A 6650-nucleotide genomic window follows, 5' to 3' on the forward strand; every position below is an offset into this window, starting at 1 on the left:
GACTAAAATGGTTTAAAGTAGGTTACATATCATATCAGAATATATATTTTATTACCATAGTAAATGTCCCTCTGGTCAGAAAAACAAGATCCAAATACAGGCTTTTTTATTTATTTATTTTTTTAAAGATATTGTTTATTTGAGAGAGAGTGCGCGTGAGCAGGGGGGAAGGGCAGAGGGAGAGGGAGAAGCAGACTCCCCACTGAGCAGGGAGCCCAATGCAGGGATGGGATCCCAGGACCCTAGCTAGGATCATGACGTGAGCCTAAGGCAGACACAACTGCTTAACCAACTGAGCCATCCCAGTGACCCTCAAATATAGGCTTTTAAACTCAACTGTAAAATGCGGGCTAAAACATCAATACAGGGGCGCCTGGGTGGCGCAGTCGTTAAGCGTCTGCCTTCTGGCTCAGGGCGTGATCCTGGCGTTCTGGGATCGAGCCCCACATCAGGCTCCTCTGCTGGGAGCCTGCTTCTTCCTCTCCCACTCCCCCTGCTTGTGTTTCCCTCTCTTGCTGGCTGTCTCTCTCTGTCAAATAAATAAATAAAATCTTTAAAAAAAATCAATACATATTTATTGAATGCCTAGTATAGCCGAAGCACCTTTGGGGTGCAGGTAAATCTCAAAGAATTACAATATACAAGGAGAGACAAGACACAAATTTTGAAGAGTGCCAGAAAATTCTACCCTAAATATGCCACTTTAGCTTAAGAATTAGTTTTAGTTAAAGGCACTAAAAGAAAGCGCGTGTTCTGATCTCCCCTTTTCCTCCTGAAAGCAGGAGAAAGATGCCCTCCCAGGACCAGGAGAAAAGGAATATTCTTAACACCAGATTCGGGGAATGGAGGCTGAGAGAAATCCATACAGACGGACCTAGTTAAGATACTCAACTTCCTTTAGTCTCCCCATTTGTCTTAGCTACCTTTCCCACAATTGTTTCTCTCTGTTCAACCTAGTACATAAATACTTCGCCCTAGCCACTTCCTTGGGTGTTCATTTTTCTAAGGGGGCTTCCATGTACATGTAAAAATCTGTATCCTTTTCTTCTGTTAATCCGTCTCATGCCAATTTAATTCTCAGGCTCAGCCAGAAACCGTCAGACGATAGTTTTGCCCCCTCTATATCATTAAAAAGTAAACATGAAAATTAATGAGCAGTTTACACAACGTTATTACTAAAAAAATTCTGGGAGAGATTATTTTATCATGATTCAGAGAAGTAGGATTTAGACCTAGCTATTATTAGAGACTAGCATTTAAAAGGTAAATGCAGTGCCTGAGGTCAGGATTTGAAGGTGTGTTTTAGGGACAGAGTGAACCAATTCCACTAGATGGAAGATTTATGTTGCAGGATAAGCAGGAGAGAAGGGTGAAAGAGCTGGTTGGGGGTCTGACAGCACAGCTATGAAAACCTAGTGCACGAATTTCACTCATGCATAAGATGACTGCAGGAAAAGAGAATAGAGCAAGACGGAAAGAGAAAAGTTGGGGCATCAGAAAGACATACAGTCTGATGAACTGGAAAAGATTAATTTTTAATATGGTTATTTGTTATGCAGTCATGCTGTAGGCCAGTAACATCATATGATAAATGACACAAATGTTTCCAAGTGTAAATCATCATATTCCAACTAGGCAGCCACCAACAGACACACATTTTCCATTGGGTCAAAAGGACCCAAAATTTTATTTGCACACAAAAATACAGTTCTGTGTTTTTTCCCCTTGAGAAACTGCCCCATAGGTAACATCTGAAGGGCCCCCATCGTGAAATCACCGCTCTATGTTCAGCGCTGCCTGTGGTTGAGTTAGTCATTTGTTGTGCCATAGGAAGGAGGTGACAGTTACTGCTTGGATACGTTTATAGGGCATAACCTCAAAGGAACTTCCTCACACTCTATAGTAGAAAGAAATAAATGTTTGTTTTGAAAGATAAGCATAGGTAAGTAGGAAAAAATGCTCAAGGGCAAATACTTTTGAAAAAAATGCTTTATGAAAGAATGTTGGGTTTTGTTGTTTTTTTTTTTTAAGAAAGGCAAGTTCAAGCAGACCATTTTTTAAAGAGTACTGCCTGCTTTTCTTCTTTCCAAAATTTGCTAGATTTTACAATCCATACGAAGCATATTTGCCTAAGGATTAAGAGACTCCCCCACCCAATTAAAATTTTTACTTAAGAAATTAAGGTACCACATGGTACCTATTTCATCGCCAAGGAGAAAAAAAAACCATCGTCTACATAGGATGCAAAGAAATGTGAGCTTTCACACTTGATTTTTTTTTTTAAACTAAACTCTTGAAATCAAGCAATGCCAGCTTCCCCCAAATGCAAGTTTTTCTACTTTATAATGATCACCTCTCAAAGAAGCATTTCCAAGTCTCTACATGTGCCACATACCACCTATAAAATGTAGAAAAATTTTAACTCCAATACCATCACTTAAAATAATTTCAAAATGTAAAGAAAAAAATTACCAATTCCAATCCCAAAATTATTTTGTCCTTCATTTCGTATGGCTTCTGCAAGCATTTGGGTTTTACCCGCCTTCACCTATTGCTATGGTACACTCTATTTAGGAACTGTAAATTAAATTCCCTGGCTTCAAGTATAGACAAGGTCTATAGTCTAGGCCTCTTAAAATTACTTTTCATATATTTTTTCTCATTCTGCTTGTTCACTTTCCTATTAGATGTTTATCCTTGGATAAGCCATTTCATCTCTCTGAGGTCAACTGTCTTCAAAACGAGGGAAGGGAAAACTAAGGAGCTTTTAAGGTCCCTTCCAAGTTTGATTTTGAGTGGCTTCAAATTATTCTGTAATCTTAATTCCCAATCACCTAATACACATATTCCCCAATCACTCTCCTTCCTTTGCCTACCATTGTCACCACCACTTTTGACTTTGGCAAACAGGCAGAGAAAAACACGGGAAATAAAAACTGACACTGAAGTTGCAAACACTGTTTTTAAACTTCAGTGATTCAAGATGTAAAGCCTGAGGGAAGGGGGAGGCGGGGTGCAGAGGGAAGAGGGGGTTAATGCTTTTTGATAATCTGTAGAAAATGGTTTGTTTACTGAATTTTCTAGTTCTGGAATTTGGTATTTCCGACAACAAAGTTTAGATACATAATTCACTTTACTGAGTGATAGACAGTGAACTCTGTCTAGGGAGCTGGGGTGGAAGAAATAATTTAGTTTCTGTTTGATTTTTCAAAGCCTTTGATTCTCTTCTCTGCCTTGTTTCCTGCGTTCAGTCTACTTCATTACTCATTAACTGTTCTGAGAGAGATGTGGTCTAGGGGAAAAAAAGATTCTTAAATCTGCACAATTAGTAGAACGTTCAGTACGGAAAATTTTGGTCTCCTTATACATTTCATTTATACAAATGTTCTCTCTGCCCTATGTTACCAGAAATAACTTGATCAACGCTGAGTCACCTAGATTTCTCCTCCCTCATCTTCCTCAACCCATTATCTCAAACCCATCCCTTCCTTTTAATTTCCATTGTCCTTGTCACATTCTGGCTGAGGTGTCAGCCATTATATTAGCTATCTAGCTGGGCTCCCTCTTCCACTCTAGATTATCCTCCACAGTGCTGCCTGAAGAATCATTCTGAAACTCTAATCTGGGCACGTTACTCTCCTGTTTATACTCTGTCCTGTCCATGATTCTATTCCCCCACAGGATAGAGCCAAACTCTTTAACATGACGTTCACACTTTCCATGACTGGCTCCTATCCTTCCCATAGGCACCTTACATTCCAAACATACTAAATCACCTGCAATTTTCCCATCATGCCATCTTCATTCCCACTTACATGCCTTTACACTTATCTGAAACGCTTTTCTTTGTCCTGTCTGCCTGATGAATAACTACTCATCTTTCACACCTTTTTTACGAAGTCTTCCCTGACTTGCAAAGACAGATGTGGCTGCCTCCTCCCAGCGTGATTCCATAGCCCCAGTTACCAACCAACATAATAGCACCGATCACATGGCTAAAAACTTAGGAATTACTAGCCAAAGACTGGGACCCTTGGCACCTAAGATATTGTTGTCGAATAAATGATTAAAGGGTTGACAGAGCCAAGCAATTCTTCTTTTCTCTCAAAACTGCCTATATTGTTAACAATAGAAAGAGCTTCAAAAACTCTGCAAAAACAAGAATTCAATTTGATTATTAATCTCATATTTCCTTAATTTGAAGCTTTTAAGAATAAACCTAGCATGGCAACCAGCAGCAAATATTCACTGAGCTTCTAACTCTACTGCAATAAGCATTTTCTAGGTATTAGATAGCAAGAGGTTAAACGAATATATTTTAGTTTCATCTTTATTCTATTTCATCTTCCCTAATTGAATTGTGTTTCTGGTACCAGAGAGCAAAAGCCAAAAATGGTCAAAGGCAGATATAAAGAAGAAATTATAGGTAGTTCCAAGAGCAGGTCTAGAAACCACAAACTAACCAGTTAGAACTCCCCATACTCTGAAATAACTCTGATACCAGCAGTTTTCTTTATAAAGATAAGGCCTCTCTACATTTGGAGAACAAGGCAGATTCTGGGTGGCCCAGGAGAATAAAATGTACTTCTGTTAAGGGATCAAATTTACTCACAGCTTCTCCCGCAGATCTGCAACATGCAAACCCTGTGAAGTGGACAGGGCTGAGATCTGGGACCCAACCCCTCTGCCTTCTGAAGTGCCTCTGAAAGGCACAAAAGCTTAAAGAAGGGAATGTGGAAAGCAAAACATCCTTTGGTTCTGTGTATTATTTTGACTGAATTGACTGGTCAATCAATTTTCAGGAAGATATTTTCTTTATTCAATAACTGATTTTAACAGACAATTTGTGCTATAAATGGAGCACATCCCATTTGAAATAAATTCTACTCTACTTGTTCATTCCTTATTAAGAAATCTTATATTTTTATCAGCTCCTAATTCCTTAATTTATAATCCGTTAGCTTAAAATCAAACTGTCTGAGAACATCTTTTCTAAACATAAACACCAGCCTCTAAATTTTCCTCTCCAGCTCTACCTCTGGCATTTTAATACTTAAATTAACAACTCTTTTAACGCATTGGCTATTTTTTTTCTCTTCCTCTTTGGCTCCAAAAATCTCCTCTCAACCTCAGCTACTCATCAGCACAGAGAAACCCCAGATTTCTTTAGCATTTAAAAACAGCCCACCTTCTAAGATCTTGACTTGAAATTTCACCTCTGTCCTCAGCTGCCTACCTTTCCTATGTAGGTTCTCTCTGTAAACCTGTGTTTCATCCTCATGCGAATCTTCATTCAATTACTCTGGCCAGTCATTTCAGCATACAGACTGCTGCCCTAAAATTCCTGACCTCTTTCAAATTCACCATTTCTTATTGGTCCCTAATTCTCTGCCTTAACTGCCCCTTTAACCAGCTGTAAGCAATGTCTAGAGAAAATCTGAAAATGCTTAGAGGTCCACAAAACGTTCTCTGTTTAACCCAAGCTGAGCTCTGGGCTGCTCCTCAGCTCATCAGTTCTTGCTGAGTCTGCTAGCACCCCCACATCCAGCCATTCTAGACCTCGGCCCTCAAGAACCAGTTTCAATGCTGGTTGGGTCTTACTTATCAAAGGAAGACCATCCTCCTTTTTTTTTTTTTTTAAGATTGTATTTATTTATTTGAGAGGGGGGAGGGGAGCTCACACGAGCAGGGGGAGCGGCAAAGAGGGAGAAGCAGGCTCCCCGCTGAGCAGGTAGCCCAAGATGGGGCTCAATCCCAGGACCCTGGGATCATGACCTGAGCTCAAGGCAGACACCTAACCGACTGAGCCACCTATGTGCCCCAACCATTTTCTTTTAATCAAAATTAGGGTGTGTTTCTACAACTTCCTTGTTCTCCCTCTTAAAATTCCACTATATCTTTTTCTTCCTTCTTTTATTCTTTCCCCTGGGAGAAGAGCCATTCTTGCAAGGATTAAAGCACCCCTTTGTGCTTTCTCTTCTAGACCCCTTCTCCGTCTTCCAGAATTCTGTTTCTTTGGCTATTTCTTCTGCCCCATCATTCTTTTTCAAATACCTTTGCTCTCGTCCTACAAAAAGTCTCAGGTTTGGAAAAGGCTCAGGTTTGTTATTCAAAAAATCCTCCTCAGCTGTTACCTGCTTCCAGTTACTTCCTTATCATTTAAAATTTCTAGAATGAATAGATTTAGAGCTGTTACCTGCAAGTACTTACCACCCATTCGTTTCCTAATCCCTTACAATCCAATGATTACAATTTCACTAAATACCACTCCCCAAATCTAGTTGAGAGTCCCCACAGCTTTTGACATCCAATTGCTAATTTCCAACTTGAAAGTGTTCAGATTCTAAAACACACCAATCTCTTGGTGCCTATCCTTTGACCAACGCTCTTATCTATCGGCTCTATATTCTCCATCTGTCCTCTAAATATAGGTATGTCCCTAGTCATTCTTTCCCTTAGGGATCTATGCTACAGATTCCCTATCACCCCATGAAGATGACAGCCATCACCCACCTCTCTTAAACCCTAGATGGTTTTTTTCAATGACCTGCTGGAAACTCACTCACACTTTAAGTTTATCCCAACGGAACTCATAACTTTTCCAGTCCACGTACCTCCTAAACTAATTGCACCATTTCTTTTAACAGAAC

This window comes from Ailuropoda melanoleuca, chromosome 5, assembly GCF_002007445.2.
Source record: "Ailuropoda melanoleuca isolate Jingjing chromosome 5, ASM200744v2, whole genome shotgun sequence".
Classification (NCBI taxonomy): Eukaryota; Metazoa; Chordata; class Mammalia; order Carnivora; family Ursidae; genus Ailuropoda; species Ailuropoda melanoleuca.